This window comes from Abramis brama (assembly GCF_963993115.1).
Source record: "Abramis brama genome assembly, chromosome: 7".
NCBI lineage: Eukaryota > Metazoa > Chordata > Actinopteri > Cypriniformes > Leuciscidae > Abramis > Abramis brama.
In genome coordinates, this window is record NC_139969.1 from 22,010,436 (window position 1) to 22,033,330 (window position 22,895).

At 39.7% G+C, this 22,895-nt stretch overlaps 1 protein-coding gene across 1 annotated transcript in view; it reads right to left on the bottom strand.

Moving 5' to 3' along the window:
* fndc3ba (fibronectin type III domain containing 3Ba) overlaps positions 1-21,318 on the bottom strand; it is a 130,985-nt gene extending 109,667 nt beyond the window's left edge. Inside the window, exon 1 of the mRNA XM_084119642.1 lies at positions 21,148-21,318. The gene's annotated coding sequence lies outside the window, so the exon portion shown is untranslated. The remainder of the gene's footprint in view (positions 1-21,147) is intronic.
* Positions 21,319-22,895: the final 1,577 nt, after the last annotated feature.

Consider the following 22,895-nt stretch of genomic DNA (forward strand, 5'->3'; position numbering starts at 1 on the left):
ATAAAGTGGAGGAGTATAACTTGAAATGGGGGAAGTATCATTCGTACACATTGGGCGTTTAATGGCGTTCTGGCTCATAAACATAGCATTTAACTAGAAAACATGATTGACGGACACTTTTTGATACAAAACTGTACCTACACATAGGCAAGGTTGTAAATTCAAGGGCTCTGTGCATCACTGTCTTCTGTGTTTTTTTATGTAATTTGTTTTCTTTAATAGGTACTCTTAGTATAGTTTTTTGTCTATGGTCGTGTTATGTCTTTCCTTTTATTCTATTGTGTTGTGTGTGTTTAAATGTTTTGAAAAACCAATAAACTGTTAATCATAAAAAAAAAAAAGCATCAACTTACCTTTTTCCAGGTCACACTGAACTTTAATGCTCAGCTTTCTGCTTGAAAGTTGTCATGGAGCAACATGACAAGGTGACAAACAAGTGTTTTGATTTTATAATATTGAGACCCATTAAATTAGGAAAGAAAATCTTAACGATAAGCACATCACGAAAATCACAGGCCATGGTGGTGCTTTTTAAGGCTCAAGAAAAGGAAGAGGGCACTACACAAACAGGAAGTTCAGCCGCTGACTACAAGCATGTTTGGGGTGCACATATATTCTTGAAGTGACCATATGCACATCACATACTGGAATCCAGAGAGAGTCCACAGTTCTCACTGTACCCTAAAGCACAGAGCTGCATCTCATTAACAAACTACCTGCCCCATACTTGACCCATAGATAAAGAGAGAGGTGACAGTTAGCATGAAATGCTGTAGACACAGCCTGGGGTCCTTTAAAATATTCACATTTAATCATTTATCAGATGCTTTTGTCCAAACTGACTAACAAATGAGAAATGCAAGCTGCATTTTCAACACTTTCAGCTGTAAAGTGCCTAAGATTGTGATATCTGCATTTCATTGGCCTACTAAATGGTTTTATGCAGTCGCTATTGTGAAATGGTTTCTGTCCTTACAGAGGTTCACAACATCCATACAGGAATGTTCTCAGGTGTCACCATACAATGAAAGCTGGACCTTGGGGAATATTCTGTAGAGGCATTGAAATCAGAATAGGTATTGAATGACTACACTTGCTGTATAATGTGGGCCAGCAAAAAGAGGAGTAAGAGCTTACTTTGAAGGACAAAATTACAGAATAATACTCCTCTTTTTTTAATTTTTGACCACTTTTAAGCAGAGACAGTCAAAAGTGAAAGGAAATCATAGAGGAGAAAGCTAAAAAGGAATTAGGGCACGTTGCAGGGCATACTCGAACCTGCATCATCCACATGAGCACCACAGCTCAACGATGTGGATGAATATATTATAAAAAATAAAGGCTAAAAGCCATTAAAAGTCTTTTAAAAGACAAAATGCATGTGCACATTAAATGTTCGGTAAGTCACTTTTGGACAACTGTAAACTAGTCAACCAACCATCACGTCCTAAAATGGCCAATAGCTTAATGACGGGGGCACCTGAGAGAACCTTCCCCCAGCTCAACCTAGCCTGACCACGTCTCTTCTGGCAGTCAGGAGGGTACTCGAATTTGGTGGGAAACCGGCTCTCGCACGTCTCCCATTAAGCTCCCTGCACCCAACAATAGGTATTGAAAAGGGGGGAGCAGAAAGCCTGGCCCCAGAGTAGAGCACCTTTGTGCAGGCAGCTCTGGATGAGGTGGGGCAAGGGCGGGTGTAGGGGGTTGGGAGGAATGCAGGAGAGTTCTGTTAGCTTTTACACAGAGGCTCAGTTGAGAAGCGATGGAGATGTGTAATAAGGTCTCTCCGGAGCAGGGCTGAGCTAAATGAGTGCGCCCATTCAGACCGAGCCAGGGAGTTCAACAGGTTCAGACGCTGAGGGCGGACACGTGCATACCTGCATAATGCACCGAGGTACGCGTTCAGCGTGCCTACCTGCCCACTTAAACTGCACAGCATGGATGCAGTCCACGTACCACACACAGAAGAACAGTTTACTTCATATGAGAGAGAAAGAGAGAGTGACTATGAGAGACTATGCAAGGGTTTATTTTAGGGCGGCCCACACCGAGCGGAGTGAAGTGGAGTCGACTCGCTCCCTGTAATTGAAGTAATGACATGCCGTTTATGCAGAGGAGTCTTGGCAGCACAGGAATTTCTCTGTGCTAAAGCTCCTCTCCACTAAAGAAAAAAAAGGACCTCCCCCCGCTGCGAAGTCATGTCTCGACTGGTCTCCCTGCAGCCCCAGGACAAGGTTTTGCTAGAAATGGGATGCGTGGGGAAGGAGAGGTGAGGCAGGGAGGATGTAGTGGATTTTTATATCCACACTTGAAAGAGGGGGGGTCCAAGGACACTCACTGTCCACATTCATCCTCACTATTTTATTGCCAGGGCGGGACAAAAAGAAGCTTTTCATCTGATGGCGAAAGAACGGAAAGCTTCCTATGAGTAGGACCCTCAACTACCTGCAAGTGGGTCAATTCCACTCCTTTTCCAAGTTAATCTATTATTTATTTTGTTCATTTTATGCCATTGACCCAACTGCATGTATCACTAAGTTGAGAGCCCCTCACAGACATCCATGCAGTGAGAGTTCATACAGCCTCAAGCGTTATCTGACTTGCTCTCTACGATTTGGCAAACATTTTAATGTCCTATCTCTAAGGCTAATCAAACACCCATTGAAGTTGTGTTCTGTCAATAATTACAAGAGAGCTGTCAATAATTACCAGAGACCTCATCTCACTATGTTTTGACAGTGTTAGCAACACGTATGCCACTTCAGATAAACAAGACTGAGGGACACTTGACTCGTAAACCTGAAGAGAGGAGGCCTGTCTGACAGACTCAGCTTGTTGCACTGGGGAGTTGTCAAGAACAAAGGCTTCCCTGTGCATGGAGCCAGCCTGGGACACAAGCATTTTTATAAGGCTGATTGAACATAAGAGCACCTCAAGAGCCTTTAAAAAGAACAAAGAGTGCAGCAGCACCAGCAGCATGCAAGCGAAATGGCAATCATGGATGCTATTGACATTTCAGTGACAATTTCAATGTAAGACCTTCTTATTCCACAGCAATACCTTACAGTCCCTCACCTGGCTTCCAGCAAATACCAGTCATTTGCAGAAAATGATCCAGAGTTCTGACATGTCCAGACCTGGCCTTGACAGATGTCAGCCTCAGTATTTTTCTTTCATTTTTTTCTTCTAAATCTACCCCCATGAGGGCACTGTTCAGAGTCATTGTTGTCTTTCTTCTACTCTGTTAAAAAATCTCAGACCCTGTCAGTCTTTTAGCCCTAATCAAAAACATTCACATTCCAAATCAACCACACTGAAGCAGTAGAAAAATTCCTCCATCCTCATAAAGGCAACCAAGCCAATGTTCCCAAAAGTTTTCAAAGGCATATTTTTGGAGAGAACGGGCTTTCCTTCAAACTGCTGGAACATCAGCTGGCACCACCTTCCGCCTAAGCAAGTGGTCCATGAAAACAACACCAAAGAAGCTGTGGCTTGTTCCGAGTATGTGGATCTACATTTCTAGAGGTCCACTGACTTACATCCATTAAATAGGCCAAAATGATGACAGCTGTGGTTCGCTTATGAGAAGAAGAAGAAAAGTTGTCAGAGGACCCAGTCTCAAGTACGAGAAGCCAATATCCCAAGTAATACTCAACAGTCAGTTTTTCCAACAGTGCTTCCAGGACCAGTGCAGAGAGGCAGAGAGAGAGGCAGAGAGAGAGAGAGGCAGAGAGAGAGAGAGAGAGAGAGAGAGAGAGAGAGAGAGAGAGAGAGAGAGAGAGAGAGAGAGAGAGAGAGAGAGAGAGAGAGAGAGAGAGAGAGAGAGAGAGATCCTAATGTTTAATCAAAATGCCATAACTTGATCTTCTGGTGAAACGATAAGACTGCTCTCTGGTTATGTATACCGGATTTCAACCAATCATTTAGTATGTAACGCTGTTGTTGATTATTTAAAATAACTAATGGATAAACTCATGCCTTGAATGGACTCATTTATTTAATAACGAGCTGTCAATCATTGAAAAACTTCACGGTTTTATGGACACTATGGTTACCGCTATGGTTCGTTCCTTATCTTTCGTCATAAATAATATCATTAGGTAAAAGTTCATACATAGATTAGTTACAGTTATTATTTATTGGTAAATTAACCATTGACTATTCCGAAAATAAACAATAGGTAAACTTGGAAAAATATTGTTAGATTATTTGATTAATGGAAAAATATGGTTACTGGTGAGATGATGTAAATGATGTTGTAAATGACTTAACTTCTATTGACCCCGGAATATTCCGTTAAGTAAGGTGAGTGAGAGAGGAGTTTTTCATGTGTTGAAGGGTGAGGTTGGCACAATACAGTGAATGAGAGCATTCGGCAGCTGCTTTGAAAGTCATTACGGAATTGAGACAGCGCCAGGGCATTATTTACACCCTGTCAGCGAAGCACACAACACTTCCATGCATAATCACCCAGCCACAACGTCCAATGGGGCAACAGGGCATCTGAGATCAAGCCGTTGAACGTCAGCTTTGTGGGAAAGTGATCAAGTTGGCTTGACCTGCATCATTTCCCATGTGATAGAGGAGTCAGTGTGTCTGGACCCGGCCGCATCGTTGCAAAGGTCTCGTAGGAGCTCAGCTCGCTCCCATGGCAGTGGTTGGTAAAGTGAGCTTGCAACAAGTCTGGGCACTGATTCAGACTCAAATTAGAGAAACCAGGAAAACTATACATGATCCTTTTGGGCATTCGAGGTGCAGCAATTCCAGATACACACACACACACACACACACACACACACACACACACACACACACACTAAACACTGAGATTTAATGCCGTTTTTGTTGGGAGGGCCAATACAGCCAGCTGTTTTGGAACATCAGCAGAGAAGGTTCCACTCCACATTTCTTCTGGTAAACAAGCGGAGCAGATGCTGTGCACAGAATCCCAAAGCACGGACCTGGTCTCACACCCCATCTGACAGAACCCTCCGCCCCACCACCCTATTCTCATTACGTCTGACTTCAATGACAGACAATGTTACGGGCTGGATGAGAACCAGCTTAGGGGTCTGCTTTTACAGTAACACAAAGCCAGAATGGCTTTCCCCCTTACACATCTGGAGTCTGCAGATGTTAGTAGAATGTGTCAACTGCCATTACACCTCATTCACACACACACCTTTAAAAACATTAGGATTCAGGTCTAGTTTGGCCATCTATTTTGTCAGCTGTAAAGCAATACGTTCTCAAACAGAGCATTTACCCTCACTTACTCAAGTAGTGCAGCATGCTGTTCTAGCAGTGGGTCAGATCCAACTTTAAAGAGTGATACATCAACCTTACAGGATTCTGTTAGATTAGCAGTGAGACAGGTCACTCCTGCTTACACAACATCACTCCTGACAGTTGTATGAAAACACTATGACAGGTTGCTCCAGGGCTTACTGACACACGCTGGTTAATCATACAATCCTTAAACAACTTTGAACTCTATGTGGCACAGTACATTGGCATTGTTAGGGGCAGGTGTCTCTGTTCCGGCTCACTGCTGTATGTGCTTCATATAACCAATGAAGAATTGCTTCACTTCTGCAGGATTTTACAGTGATGATTTCTTAAGTTTAAATTTCCTGACACTGATTATTGCATTTGTTCTTTTGTGAGAATTTAGTGTAGGTAAATTATTACAGTATTATTCTGTTTTCAGCAGTGTGCATGTAAACTGAATGCAGGCACTCTAAAGACTCTAAAGTGGATTAAAAAGTTTTGCATCAACATTAAAGTCCAGGTACACAGTGCAAGTTTTTTTGTTCGTTTGTTTTTTACAATCATACAAAAAAAAACAAAAAAACATCTGTCACAGATGCACTGTATTAAGGATCAGGTTTGAAAAGACAAGCTGTCAACTGTCCAGTCAGATGTTTCCTCTACAGGTGCAGTTCAAGATTGGCTAGTCAAATTAACCTGGTTCATGTTGAGAATCTGTGAGATAGAAATCTAGGTGGAAACCTAAGGAGAAAAAAGGATGCTGTTACACCAGCCACATAGGTTATCATAATAATCAACATGTATAGAAGCACACAGTGGTCTTTATGGGCAGTACAGACGGCAGCAACACTGCTCTCTCTGTTTCAGACAGTTGAGGAGAGGACTCGCTCCACACCACGTCATTCAGGAGTTTCCCCCACCCCCGACATCTCCCTTTTGCCTCCAAACAGTCCCTTGTTCAGGGAATTTCTTCAGATAGAGTTTTGCCTAGTGCTGGCACACAGCAATACAAATGATTTCAAATGTGCAGCTTGTGAAGTAATGATTGGAGCTGTACACAACGCCTCTTTAACATTTACCAATGTTCATGTGTAGGAACTTGTTCATGTTTATACATTCCTCTGAGGTCATGAAAACCCAAGGCTCTTGCATAGATCTTAGACTGCTGTTCAATATCACCAGGCTGATCATGTTTTATGCCAATGCTATTTCTTCACCATATTACATTTTATCCCAGTAATCGTGCAAATTAGCCCACTGGATGCTAGACGGGATTGCTTTTGGGGTATCACAACAGTGCAAGGCCATATCACAGCCACCTGAGATATTGCAGAGGAGTCTATGTCAGACATAAATGTTAATAGATTTCTGATCAACATCTGATCAAGGAGCCTCACACATTTGATATTAATGAAGCCCACCGAGTCCAGCATCCACACACAATGAAGCTCGGCCAAACAAACCCACATCATAGTTTATAGTTTCTGCCCCAGGCAACTCGCCTTTATGGGGAAGGAAAAATCTCCTCTAGAAAACTCTGGCCTATAGCCATTATATGAAAATGAGGCAATGGCTGCCCTGAACAATACCATTCTTTCAGAGGGAAATCAGACAGGTCTTGGGAACAGCAGCCTAACTATTCTTTGAGGCAATGTTGGCAGGAAGACAGGCATGGACCAATTGTACACGTTCTTTCTCATTCTTTCTGCCAACCATACAGCATCATTATCACCAATGGTTACCTCAGACTATTTCAGACTAAACTAAACAGGCTCCCGAAAACCACAGGGGTGAAAAGTAGCTCTAGTCTCTAATTAGACAGATAGACGTAGATGGAGAAATTTATCCTTTAGGTCCATTTATTGCTCAAGTATCTTCAATTGCCAACATATTCTAACTAATCAAGCAGAAAACTACTTCACCTTGAGTTTTAAGTAGAGCTCCACACCAGTGTTGTGTACTCGAGACTCAGGGTGTATTCACACCAGGAAAGTCCGATAGTTCACTTGCTTTGGTCCGGACCAAATAGAATGTTGATTTTTTTTGTTTGGTACGGTTCGCTTTCACACTGCTCTTTATACAAGTGAACCAAAATGTGTAAACAAAACCACACGTGTGCTAAGGTCGTCCATTCATTGGACAGGAATTCTCAAGCAGGGAAAAGCAGGAAGTGCACAAACAGGCTCAGCATGCAGATATTTCGTAATGTAATATTTGTTATTTTACTGATTTGGTGTTATTCTCTACAAACGCAATATGAAGAAACTATGGTAGTATAGATAAAAGCCCGCCCGCACTGACAATTGATTGCTTGGGTCCTTACATGCGCTTCGTGAGGCACACTAGCTGGCGCACACACGCAAGGTCTCTCGCTCCCTCTCTCTGCCGTGCGCGCGCTCTTGCTCGCTCGCTCTAGATTCCCGGAGATTTTAACTGATTTGCGGGCATCAGGGAGCCGCTATCGACATGCGGGAGACTCCCGGAACTTCCGGGAGACTTGGGATGTCTGTATAATAAGACACCATTATGCCAAAACGTCCTTTTTGTTAAGTATCCTCATAAGAGCAGTCAAATAAAAAGACGCAGTTTTCTGCAGTTGGGTCGGTTCATGTTCACACCGTAAACGAACCGTACCAGAGTTCGTTTGGAACCGTACCGAGACCACCTCTTCAGCTGGGTCTCGGTTCGATTGTTTGGTCCGCACCCGAGTTCGATTGCTGTATTCACACCTGCCCAAAAGGTCCGCACCAAGGGGGGAAACGAACTAGAGTTCGATTCAATCGAACCAAACAAGGCAGGTGTGAATACACCCTTAGACTCGGTCTCGGACTCGGTCTCGAGACCATATTTTAATGGTCTCGGTCTTGTCATGGACTCATGTGCATTTTGACTCGGAATTGACTCGTACTCGAACATATTAGGACTCGGACTTATTCCCGAGTCCACTCGAGTCCCATTCAAAATATTTCATGATTGTTACTGTATGTTAATATTTCTTTAAATTGTTGTTTGATTGAAACGTCCAATGATTGCTGACTTTCTTGTGCGCAACTGCGCATGACTTGAGACTAACGTTCGCGCCACGCAAATGCAGCAGGAGCCTGGTCAGATGTGATGTGGAGCCTCTAGCTCAACTGGTAAACGTTATGTGGTCTTACTGTATAGAGTGGTACAACAATGTTTTGTGGACAAGAGCACATAAGTTTAAAGGCTAAAAGTTTTGTTACAGTTGAACATACAGGTATAGTGGTACAGTAATGTTATTTGTACTAGAAAATGTTATGTGGTCTTACTGTATAGAGTGATACAACAATGTTATGTGGACAAGAGCACTTACTGATTGTAATAATTGTAAGTAATAATTGTAATAAAATGACCTTTACACCACCTACTATGTGGCCTTTTTTACCATTACAGTGTACATGATTCCATGGTATATTTGATTTACTGTTTGAGTATGGTGCCAATTTTATTGTTACCACCAAAATATTTTACATATTCTTGAAGATATCTTTAGGTCTGGTTTTTAGACCCAACCTTAGGTTATCCAACCTCTCTGGTGTCGGTCTCGACTCGACTCGGACTCGACTCTCTCTGGTCTCGGTCTCGACTCGGACTCGACTCTCTTTGGTCTCGGTCTCGACTCGGACTCGACCCTCTCTGGTCTCGACTCGGACTCGAGTGAGCTGGTCTCGACTACAACACTGCTCCACACAGTATCGTTATTTCTGTCTTATAAATATTTAAATTATCACAGAAGGACTGGGATAAAAGTTTATAGTTTGAAAGTAAACGGTATGCACCAATATGAAAAATTTGGCCAATACTGATAATCGATAATTATTTATATTTGAAAGCCAATAACTGGTATATTGGCCGATATATCTATATTCAAATTTTTATATATTTTATATATCTCACCATTAAAAGCCATGTCCCAAGCACGCAATTATAATGTTCTCATTATAATTTAATATAGCCTATATGACAGACTTGCGTTGCAGCGGTTGCACTTAACTGTATTTTCTTTTTTGAAGTTCATATTTCAAGCCCTTCAAAACCATCAAGATGAACGGTCTACATCTGAAGTGTCTCAGCCTGAAGGTAATAATCCATTATTTATTGGCTTTAATATATCGGCTAAATTTTCTTATCGGGCCGATAATGATAACATTAAAAATGAACATGGTGGCCGATATATCGTGCATCGCTAATATAAACTGATGCCATTTATTAAGATCAAGTGGATTTTGATTGGCTGCTAATGCTTTTATCATTCATTAGCTGGAAAAAATAATAATTCTGAAAGTGATTCCAATTATTTAATTCCTCTATTTTGTTATTTTTATAGTCATGGTGTGGATCTCCCTATTCTCATAAAATTAGAACGATTTTAAAACTTGGTACTTATTGTTATAGTTATCGTCCTTGGTGTGAACAGGACTTTAGGTTCGAACAGACCTGAATTAAATGTATATGTGCGCAAAACCCACATTAAGTAATTTAATGCATAATCAAGATTAAAAACTTTGTTTATCCACTTTACCATATGTATTCAATTAACTTTAAAAGATTCTGGCCCGTCACTTTTAGCAAGCTACCACTGAAAAAAAAAAAAAACTTGTCTGATTTATTAATATTTTAATTTTTTGTGTCTCAAGTGCTGTTACTCAAAGACAAGTTGCCAAGTTTAAACCATTTTCAAAAGCAATAAAATACCAAGTTAAAGCCACAAGAAGAGGAACTAGTACTAGAAAAGTCCCATATGATCCAGAGGTCACTGGTCAGATTTATGTAAGCGAAGGTTTCCGAGTCAGGAAGGACAGGAACTCTATAGAGATATTTTAATAGAAAATGGTTCAAAAGATGAAACATCAGTCTATCTTTCAGCAGCAATGAAAGCAAAGCAGCTTGACACTGCCAAAGAGAGCAGGAGAAAAAGAGAAAACTCATCCAACCATCTGGATGTGGACTAGGCAGAAGTCCAGGAGGCATTAAAACTCATTCCAAGTCCCTGACCGACGTATGACTGCCACGTAGCTGTTAGCACAGGAGGACAGAGAGGAGGAGAGAGCCCGCCTTATTCCTGCAGAAACACTTTCCCACAGAGCAACATAAGCACATCTGCCTGTCTGCCTACACAGCACACTGATATTGAACTGCAATATCACAGTTTTGATGTAATACGACAATGTAATAATGATCACTTGGAGAGGTTCATAATAATAGAATGTGGTTATGGGCGTCAGACGTTTTCAAAAGTCTCTGACGTGGAGTTTAAGTCTCACATCTTTGAGGTGGGGATTTATATATACATTTATATACATTTTATAAAAATTGTCAAAGATTCATGCTGTTATTTATTTACAAGTAAATTGTTTACAGTGTTGTTATTGTTAACTAAAACATTTAAATATTAATATTAGACGATTAAATTAAAATAGGAAATGTTGCCTTAGCAACTAACTGAAATAAAATAAATGTAAGCTTTAAGTGCTAAAATGGTGACTAAAACAAAAAAAATAGCTAAATAGAACTATAAAAAAAGAAAATTGACATAAATCACATTATAAAATAATAATTTAATAAAAATATTTTTTTAATAACTGAAAATCACTATTAATAAAACATACTAAAATAAAATAAAAATAAGATAAAATTAATACGATAAAAATAAATAAAAATATTAATAAGTCCTTAATATAAATGCTTTGCAACTTAAAGGGATAGTTCACCTAAATATGAAAGTTCTGTCATCATTTACTCACCCTTATGTTGTTCCAAACCTACACAAAAGATGATATTCTGAAAAAAATGTTTGTAAATACAATGAAAGCAAAAGAGGTCCATTGTTACTTTGTTTTGGACCACATTGACTTTCATTGTATGGACAAAAACAGTCTTCAAAATATCCTCTTTTGTTTTCCAAAGACAACTAAAAGACATTCAAGGTTTGGAGCAACATGAGGGTGAGACAGAAGTGATGACAGAAATGTAATTTTCAGCTGAACTATCCCTTTAAGTGTGACGTTTCAGACTCAAGTTTCCATTAATGCTGCTCTGAAGGAATAACCCCTTATAACACATTTAAAGTGAAGAATACCGTTCAGTGTGTGACATTAAAGAATGAAGTTTGAATGATTTCTACAGTGGCTCTTGTAGTGGGTTGGTCTAGACTTGTGGGTGACTCAGTCTATCCACAAACAGGAAAAAACAGTAATGTCTAAAATACCTTCAATATGCACCTCGCTACTAAGAGAGCGGTCACCAGGTCACCACACAGCACGCAGATCTCAGCTCTCCTGAGCTTTTTTTTTGGCACACTGAACTTGTGTTTAGACCAAGCTGAGAGGAAGCAGCCTAACTCCCACAAACACATGAAAATGACTCACTCCACACACATGGCTGTGTTTCAAGATTTTTCCTTGGTACTTAGAAAAAGAGTTCAGATCAGTGAGGAGGATCAGTGCATGCATCCACAGCTGTCAGAACATTCACATATGCAGTTATAATCGAGCTACATAGTCGGGCAACAGTCTTCCTCTGTCTGTCCAAGTATACGACCAAATGTGTTATTGAATATTCAAAATAATATGCTGTGCGTCACTTCAGTTTTTCATAGAAAGGAAATCTGTACCCATTGACAGCTAGCAAAGGTACTAAGGGTGAAATGCTTCTACAAAGGTTGGGATTGCATTCGCACATTTGATTTGATTAACTTTATTAATCCCCAAGGGGAAATTTTTATGTCACAGCAGCACATACCACACGATAATAATAATAAATAAAAGACATTCCAACAACAACCATTATTTACCAGTATCAGCTCAAGGCATTATGATTATATACCAAATGGTTCTATAATATAATCTATCACCTTGTTAGCACTGATTGTACAGTCTAATAGCAGTTGGTAAAAAGGACTTTCTAAATCATTCCTTGTGAGAGCGGGGATGAATCAGTCTTGTGCTAAATGTACTCAACAAGGGCTCAAATTATTTCATGAAGGGGGTGACAATTATGATTCATTACATAGACCAATTTATCAATCCTTCTATGGTGCCCAATCTTTTCAATTGTGGGTAACACACTGCCTACAACAGAACCTGCCTTCTTTATGAGCTCGTTTCATTTGTTCTTCTCCTTTTCCAACAATCCCCCTCTCCAACAAGTGACAGCATACAAGATCACAGATGATAGTGATACCACAGTGTCACAGAAGGTCTTTAAGTAGTACCCGACATACTCTGAAGGATCTCAGTCATCTTAACAGATAAATACGACTTTGACCCTTCATATAGGCTTGTATCATATTATCAGACCAATCGAGCTTGTTTTTCAAGTATACACCCATGTACTTATATGATGTTACAGTCTCAATTTTTGACCCCCGTATGTTTACTGATACAACTTGCTGAGGATATCTACTAAAATCAACCACAATTTCCTTAGTATTACTAGCATTTAGCCTAAGACCGTTTATCTCACACCAACCCACAAAACTTTTTAATAGCTCCCTATATTCACCCTCATCATGGTCTGTTATACATCCAACAACTGCTGAGTCATCAGAAAATGTCTTAAGGTGACAGGTTTCAAAATTGTACTGCAAGTCTGATGTATAAATAGTAAAAACAAATGGGCCTAAAACCGTTCCTTGAGGTACTCCAGTACTGCACTTCACTACTTGAGTGCCTTCTGCGTGAACGCAAACACGTCCCGGGATTGATGCCGGGATGGGGATCTAGTAACATTGCCGGGATCAGTCCCGGAACGCGCCCTGTGTGAACAAAAGTCAGGACCAATGCCGTAAGGGGTGTGTCGTAGTGATGGCGCACGTGAAAGTTTGTGTTCGTCATCAACAAAGAAAGAACAAAAAAAAATTTGCAAACTGGAATGAAGCAGAGACCAGGGAGCTCCTTACTATCCGTGCTGAAGCTGAGATCGTTCGCCAGCTTTGTGGAACGGTACGCGATGCGTTAGTGTAGTGTAGTGTTAGTTAGTGATGTATGTCTTGAGACCGGTCTTGGCTATATCTCCGTTAAACATTAGGCCTAATCCAAGTTTATAATTGTGTATCTTTAATTTGATGTTATACGATTTCACCTACACATTAAGCATAATTTCAATTGGTTACATATTTCTCATTCTTTAGACAGTTGTTGGAGGAGCAAGATGGTGTTGGAGGTGTTTGATGTTTTGTCAGATGAACCAGTCAGTACCAGTCATGTCAGTCCTCAACAGTACACAAAAGTTAAGGGAGTCTCAATCCTCTAATAGTGCAGTAACAGCCGTCATGCAATTGCTACACATAGTTGATGAAGTAATACCATCTAATATGTATTGAATGTAAACTGCGGCTGAACCCTAGTATGCTGCTGTTCTTGAATTCATACAAGTTATAGCTTAGCTTCAACACTAGTCTGTTTTTTTTCAAGTTATAGCTTAGCTTCAACACTAGTCTGTTTTTTTCCCCTCCGGTCTCGACTTGGTCTCGGTCTTGGTCTCGACTTGGTCTTGGTCTTGACTTGGTCTGTCTTGGTCTTGGTCTTGTCTTGGTCTCGATACCCTCTGGTCTTGGTAGTGTCTTGGTCTCGGTTTAGGCAGTCTTGACTACAAGTCTAGTGTTAGTGTACATGTTGTCAATGCGAACGTGTTCATGTGTCTTTACAGAATCTTTACGTGATGTGTGTGAACGCACTCTCAGATTCCGTAAAATCACTGGCAGTGTTCCAAAATCAAACGATCCCGGGACAAATTATCCGTGTATTTTCCGGAATCTCTGTGTGAAAGGGGATTAAATGATTTAGTGATTTGTGTAAGAGATAAATAATTGCATCATCTACCCAACACCATTTAGTTAATCCTCAGCAGCACACATTCCCTGCTTAACATGTTTTCCTCTCTCACATTCTTTTGTTGAAATTTTTGCTCCAGTTTATATAGCACTTATAGCACTCTTTGCGCTTTCTAATTTTAACATGTGCCATTTTTAAGCAGCTCTTTCCTCAAGGAAACACAGTCATCTATCGCTTCCCGGTAAACAAAAATAAAACTCTGGGAATCAAACATATTAGAACATGGGGTAGATGTTTTACCATTACAGTAAAGGATTTTCAAAACAGCAACTCATAAACCTCAAGTTTCCCCACACAATCCTCCAGACAAGGTTGCATTTCAATGCGGAAGTGGTCAGTTTCGTCCCAGAGTCCAGATTTGGATGGACATTTTATAGTCCTGGAATGCTGAATGAGTCAACACTTTGGTATGGCTGAATCTTATGCCCAAGCCAACATTCAGGGCTCCCCCAACCCCCAGCCGAATGGGGTGTGATAAATTCAGTCGGAGGAAGACACAGGGAATGGGGTGGGGGGTGTTGAAATTGGGGGACAGATTTTGCTCATTTGTCCCACATGGCTGAGCGTGCTCAAAGGGGGCAGCTCAGTTTAAACAAACATAACCACTTCCTCCTCGCTGCACACAAAGCCTTTAAACAGAAACCCGTCCGTCGCTCCTCACCGGGTCATTTGGGGGAAAGAACAGCTAGCCGCCAAAACACAGCCAGCTCTGTGTGGCTCAGCGTCTGCAGACACCCTGGAAAAGCACAAACATGGTCCTGCTTCTCAACTCCACCTCTCACACAAGACTGTTACAGTAGACTCAGCATCTGTACAGGGAATATATCTGGTCATTTGCTTACAGACAAGAGTATACAATAGTACACTCATCATACTGTAATTTTATTACCAATGTGCAATATATCAATAAGCAATATAATATTTAGAAAGAACCAAAATATATTTAAAAAAAAAATCTTAATCTTAAACATATCTTACATATTTATTTATTTTTTTAAGTGCAATGTTCCAAGTAAAAATTATGTATTTTTAACTATATTTAATATTAAGCAATAAATATGTTTATGTAAATACAGCTCATTTTACTGTTTTAATTTAATATATTTAGACAATACAGAATTTTAATATCAGTCATTTATCGGTTAATTATCAGCTATAACATCACAATTATCGGACATAATTTTAATATCTGCACGATAATGAGTGAATATACCAAACAAGCAAACATATATTTAGCAATAAATAAATAATAACATTTACTTAATGTGAGAAATGCAAGAAACAGGAACCGAAAAATAAATCAGTCCCTAACAGGAATGTTAAAGGAGAACTCCGGTCAATTTTAACATTGAGCAAATTTTTTTGTACATTTGGAGTGCTGTCAATACAGAGAACAACGACAAAAATCGGTGTTACCTACACCGTGTTATCCTCTTTTTAAAATTTGCACCCTGTTGACTTAAATGGGGCAAGATATGTGAAAGATATGAATAAAAATGATGTTATTTCAGCCAGCGCACATACCTGTATTTACATCCTGTTTTCGGTCGAAGTCCATAGTAATCGATTGTCGAGTTCACGCGCGTGATCTTAGGTAACTAAACCTATGCGCGTGAACTCGACAATCGATTACTATGGACTTCGACCGAAAACAGGATGTAAATACAGGTATGTGCGCTGGCTGAAATAACATCATTTTTATTCATATCTTTCACATCTACTGCAGTCAGATTCACCCGTGTTCACTCTGAAGGAATCACTTACATGACCTGTGCACTTGCAATGACACATCAAGGATGTTAAGAGGCTAAAAGCAGGTTTAAAACTTGCCCCATTGAAGTCAACAGGGTGCAAATTTTAAAAAGAGGATAACACGGTGTAGGCAATACCGATTTTTGTCGTTGTTCTCTGTATTGACAGCACTCCAAATTTACAAAAAAATGAGCTCAATGTTAAAATTGACCGGAGTTCTCCTTTAAGGAGCAGCCTTTTCACCCTATGTTCTCTCTGGAATGCTGTAGAAAGTGAAAATTGAACATTGACACATTCCTCCAGTGCCACCTGGGATGCCACTGCCCTCGCAGCAACGGCTGCCATTTCCCATGACCTCTCGGTTTGCTTTATTTTCGTATTTTGGTAACTTCACACATCCAAAAACATGGCTATTGAACAAAGAGAGATGAGTGGTACTAATCCAAAAGAAAATATGAATTAGTTGGAAAAATTCACCAGGCTGAAACAAATCTGGCCAGTAAGAATGGATAGCCCCCGTCCACCCCTCCTTACTCTCAGAGGTCAAAGGGTGAAATTCCTCATCTTCCATCAGGCCTCCAGATTTCACACACTATAAAGGGGAGTGCTTGAGGAGGGGGATGGGTTAACAAGACCTGGTGAGATGGAGGGATTGTGGAAGGTGTTGGTCTAAGGTCCTGCTGGTAGGGGGGTGAGCATAGGAAAACAGGAAGTCTGGGACTACAAATATATGCACAGTGACACTGCTAACATGTGTTTGAGCAGGGTAGCTTGAAAGGGGATCGGATAGACTAGAGCATACGTACACTGTATCCAATGTGTGAATTACAACAGATTTAAGGGGCAATAAATGCACCAATATAAATGCAGCATCTGATGCCAGGCTCTCATTGCTCATGCACGGCGGCTAAAACAGTCTCCAAATGAGCTGCAGTCGCATCTGAAGTTTCCATCGTCCAGCTAACAACGGCAGTCTCTGCACTCTGAATGCTAATGCAAGCACGAACATACACCATTGGCCATCTGACCAAACACTTAGTGTTTTTCCGCTCTGCTTTTAGCTAAATGTGCAGGCCTGGCCATTTGAATAATGCATTGGCATGACAGAGGATGCATGTCAGGAACCAGAGTGACATGGAGTGAGTAGCAGCATCTCACTCTCTCCACCAACTGCAAAAAAAAAGAGATCCACAAAGCTACATTCCTGCATTCCGAAACAGCTAAAAGTAGTGCAATGGAATGAAGCAGTTTCAATGCCCTTTTACAACTAAAAAAGCTTCTTTTCTTTCTTTTTTTTTTAGTGATTTTTTATGTTATCGTATCTGCCTGATTATGAAAATAGGTCAATGTATTTAAGTATATAAAACATGTTTTGTAATCAGTATTGCAAAATTGATCTAACTTCAGTCAACTGATCAGTAATTGCCTTAAAAATATAAATATTATAATAATTCATATACATATTAATATTTATCATTATTTATAATTTTATCACCATTCCTATAAAAATGCTGTCAATTACTCATGCTAATGTCATTTCAAATGTCTAACCGTTTAGTGTGGTCACATTAGCGAAATTTCAGCTCGCACAAAACTTTCAAAACAAGCAGCTTTTTGTCGATCAGTGTGGCGAATTCATGAGACCAACTTGAAAATGATCAAAATCTGCATGGGGAACTTTTTCACTCTCGCACGAAACTCACGATCACACGGATTTCTATTGGAATGTCTGGATTGTGCCTGCGAAATTTCACAAAGCAATAGAAAACCTGACGGCACCTTAAGGCCTTGTCTTTAGCCAGCTGAAAACAACAGCGCTCTTGTAAAAAAGCCTTGCTGCGGGGGGGGGTTTCAGTTGAGACGCTATGTGTGCTATGATACAGAGTATCAGAGGAACTGTTACTAGTATCTGATTTCGCAAATAGTTTGTTTCTGAATATAATTTTTTTTGACAATTTAATGTACTTGCTCTGCCACTCATTTTGGATGAAGACGTGCTTGTTGTCGTTTGTTATCGTTGTACAAGCAGAATGTGACGGTTGGTCGCTGTGGTATTTGTCCCACCCCTCCTCCGCAATGATTGGACGGCTGGGTAAAAAGTGGCAGTGATGACGTTTAACCCAAAATTGAACATTCTTCAATTCTCGGCGACCAGAAAAAAACAACAACGTGACGCTCCCATTGAAAACAATTGAAAAAAACAACAACAAAAAAGCACTATACTGGACAGATGGCCTAAGGGTCCAAAATAGCATAATGGATAAAGTCATACAGGTTTGGTAAAACATGAGGGTGAGTAAATGAATGACATTTTTCTCTTTTGGGTGAACAATTTAAAAGTGCAACAGTAAAACTAAAGCAAACTAAAGCACAAGAGGCTGTCACCATGTCAGACTAAAGATATCAAATTTAAAATTTACATGAACTAGTCAACTCTTTTCAACTCTAGTTGGTTGTTGCATGAGATCCAAAATAAAGCAGCGTAAGAAGGTATGTTCTGGCATCCAGCAGCTTGTCGCTTGCAATGTTGGTAAAGTGATGGGTGTGCAGTTAGGTGGAGGAGAGGCGACTGTCTCGAGAGACGGTGGGAAAGGGAGTTGAAAGGCCTCTTTTATCTTCATCTAAATCAACTGTCAACAAGTGTAAATCACCAAGAAGACATAAAAGCCTTCCATGCAAACATTGCAGCACTGTGCCAAACAAACATGCATCACATTCACCAGGAGAAGATGCTAGAGTGCAAATGAGACGTGTGAAAAGAAACCCTATAGTGATTACTGTTATGCAGAACACTACTTTTAGCTCCTCTGAATGCCACTATATGTGGCCGTGGTGGGCTGATTCAAGATGAGCAGCATGATCCTGATTCACGGACCAGCTGACAGCCACATCATCGCTGCATGCATATTTCCCATGCACTATGGTTAAAGCACAGATACAAACTTGCTCTGTCTTGCTTAACAGTTGGAGAGACGCTGGATTTCTCTGCCTAACGGGGTCAAGGGAAAAAGAGTCAAATGAAAAGATGTGACTTTGCTGACCAAATCCATTACTGCATTTCTACTCATCATTTACTCTTTTTTTTTTCCAAAACAATACAGATGAATGCCATTGAATTCAATGGATGTTACAGAGACAAAAGATTAAAATAATGAGGCATTGCTAGAACCATCGAAACCCACACAAGATGGAATAAATCGATTTTTACAACATCTACTGAGCACTAAGTGTGACTAAGAGATGTTAAGTTGTTTCAAAGGGCACCATTTAGAGAAAATCAGGAAATGTCCTCAATAAGGTGGACTCTCCGCTGCAATTAGGAACAATCACAACAGATTTTTATCACGCTGCACTGCGTAACATCAGCACACATCAAAGCTCGGAGCTGGGGGAGGGGATGTGTAGTATTTGACTTGCCCCTGGGGAAACAGCCCTCCAGCTCACCAGGTACAACCCCATGACCTCAAAGGAAGAGCACATTCCTGAAGCTATGCCCAATCAGGAAGTTGAACTCCCCATGCCAGCTCTCTCAGCGCAGCACCTAGACTGACCAAACAAAGGCTGCTGAAGCCAATCCATCAGACATCAACCAAAAAATGAATAAAGCTACTTTATTTTGAAAGCATCTCAATGATATGCTGCGCGCTGGGTGCATGAAAAACTACAGCTCTACTGTTATTTTCTCTGCACATTTTCCTAGTTCGTGCATGCATTGGAAAAATGATTCCTTTGAGAACCTTGAAAACCTTGAAAAATATTGAGCATTGTGTGCATTTGACAAAATGTCCAATGGGGAAAAAGGAAATAAAATGAATGATTGCAAGTAGCAGGACCTAAAACAAGCAGGTGGGAACATATTCATTGCAAGTAGGGATTGTGTGCATCATTCTATGGGAAGAAAGTGGGGGGAGGGGGGTCAGTCCACTATGCTGCAATAAACAGAGAAAGTGACAAATATAATGCATATAGTATATTTTACCCATATTTAATTGTTTTGTATAACTTATTTCCCTTGGAAGTTTGACGACTGGTCCTGGGCCCCTAGGTTGAGAACCACTGGTTTGTAGACAGTCAAGTAATAAGGAGCTGAGGAATGCAACATCTTGTTTTCCTGCAGATATTTAGTTTTCATGATCCAGTGCAAAAATTAGAATTTTCAAAAGTTATGAAATCCCTCACTCAGCTGGAGAATGCAAACCTGACGTCATTTTCTGCAGATCACATTTCTCCTCTCACAGATAGTGTGCTTCTTTCTCTCCAATAAGCCCTCTGGATCCAGGCAGGGGTAGAAACTCATGGTACAAACTATCTTGAAGCGTCATTTCAGTTCCCAACAAAATTATCCAAGAGGTTAAAAGCGACCGTCTATTTTTTCCAGAGCTGCTAATTAGTGCGCTTTAATTCCCAGCATGAAAGAGCAACTAGTATCCTATTTCTGACGTTTGGACAAACGATGCACGGCGTTGCATTAAACCAAACCAATAAAAGAAAGAAAAACAGAAACAAGTATCGAGAAGTCGAGATACTTTCTGCACAATATATGACAGGGACAAGGACAACAGCAGCTAATGTTTTCCTCCATATAAACAGACACAGCTGTTGAAGAATAGGCTGTCTGGAATACTAGGGCATGATGGAGTTGACCACCTTCACTTCATCCATCATTCATCATTCATTTTCCTCAAATCTTTGCCAGATATTATACGACATCATTCCAGCAACTGGCTGTTTTGCAACACTGTAATCGCTACGGAAAGACACCTGGAAAGACAGCGAAATTCAGCATCCCTACTCTATTTTACCTAAATATTTGATATCACTCCAAAACTCACGGATATAACAAAATACTTTTTAATAAAGCGAAAGTGTAACTTTTTTTGTAGCGTTTAAGTAACAGTAGGCTACGCGCTAAAAATAAAAAAAAAATAAAAAAAAAATCCAAAGTTGGAATTCAACGACGAAGACGTCAAACTACGAATTTTCTCGTAAATTTCGCGAATCATTACAAAGTTGCACGACGAGTTTTGAGCATCTTCGGGTAAATAACAGAGAATCCAAGCAATACAGCCTGTTTTCTTGTGGAATAATGAAGTTTTCCGTCGCATCTCCTTGTTGGCCAACTAACCCAGACTCCCGGCGTCACCGCCATCCAGACACAAAAATGCACGCAACTTTCCGTTATAAACAATTTTTCATCGTTTAATTTGGGGAAAAGCACACAAAATGTAGCCAAAGACAGAGCTAGTAAGCGATAAGAAAAACTTACCTCGCTGCAATAAAATGATGTTGAAAGAAACTCCAGAGCTCCACTTTCACCCCAGACACAACTTTGGCAATCCTTGCTCCCTCCAGTCTGCTCCACCAGCGCAGCGTTCAGTCAGGGGGAGATTCCGCGTCCATGTCAGTTATGTCCCACAGCACATGTGAGCTTAATCCTGCCCCCTTTACCGTAAGCAACCATATAAACGAACTTCAGAGCCGAAGGGAACAATTCAAAGACCACCACACACATGCACAGAATCACTAATGCTTTAGTTCATATTTGGTTCAATAGTCCAAAACAGATTATAGGTGTTTTTTATGGATTTTTACAAGATTACATATTGATCAATAGGCTATGGCAACAAATTGGTTCATTTTTTGATTTACATTTTAAAATACATAGCACTGTAAAAACAATTTTTAAAAAATGTTGTTTTAACTTTAAAAACTAACCTGGTTGCCTTAAAATTTTGAGTTCATTGAAATTAATAATTTGAGTTAATATAATGAAGGATATTTGTTTATTCAACAGAAACTAGAAATATTATGTTATCTGAACCACATAAATTATCTAAGCTTATTTGAAATCATGCAAATATATATATATATTTCTTACAGTGATAGGATGAATAACTTTCAAGGAGACACATGGACAATAACTTTGCAACTCAGAATTGAGTTGCAAATTGAGTACATTAAAGTCATTGTAAAAGATTAAAATGGACTACTTAGCTAGAAAACTATAGCATTATAGTCTATTTTGTGTGTTCATGGATACTTAATAAAATTACTGATTCGATTTTTTATAAAAACATGTAAAGAAACACTTTACAGTTTTGCTGTCAAAATAATACAAGATTATTCTTATGTGTGTGACTGTGATTATAATATCTTACTGATTTTTTTTCTTGTAATTCGTAAAAAAAAAAAGTAATCCAACACTGAGTAAGGTATAGTTGTCTGTTTTTAATCTTAGTTCATGTTAATTTCAACATTTGCTAATGCATTATTAAAATCAAAAGATGTATCAGTTAATATTATTTAATGGACCTGAACTACAATAGACAGTTATTTCTATGAACTAACAATAACAACAACAAAAAATACTGTAAAAAATGTATTGCTCAATGTTAATTGATGTTAGTTAATGCATTAACTAATGTTAACCTTATTTTAAAAAGGGTCATTGATCAAAATGTTTACCAGTTGTTGAGTCTTTAAATATTACCGTTAGACCCCCTTAAATGTGAATAAGTGGTTACATCCTTGCAGTTCTCTGAATGTTATTATATTGTGGGTCACTGTTTGCTGCACCATCCTGTGTTTGTGTCGTTTTGCAGGCTTGTCATCACAAGACAAATTTAGATAATTAGATGGATCATTAAACTGTCATTCATGTCTCCAAACTATTTTAAGTTCACTGCATGTCCGTGACTCATGGCATAATTATGCAGCCTAGGTAGCTGAAAATACTTTTTAAATCTCAAAATCAGAAGAGCACAGCTGAACAAACTCAATGCCCCTTGTCCTACATTTTTTACTTCGCTGACAGTGGCAGGTAAGTCACGCGGTGTAGAAGTGTCTGCTGCCACCAGCAGGACAGTTAAAGGTAGGACAGGAGAGCACTGACGATCACAACTAACCTACTGATGTCGCATTTAGGCTACTGTACCTTTATTTATTTTTATATAACGATTTTTACAATACAGATTGTTTCAAATCAGCTTTACAGTGATAACAGGAAAAAGATGC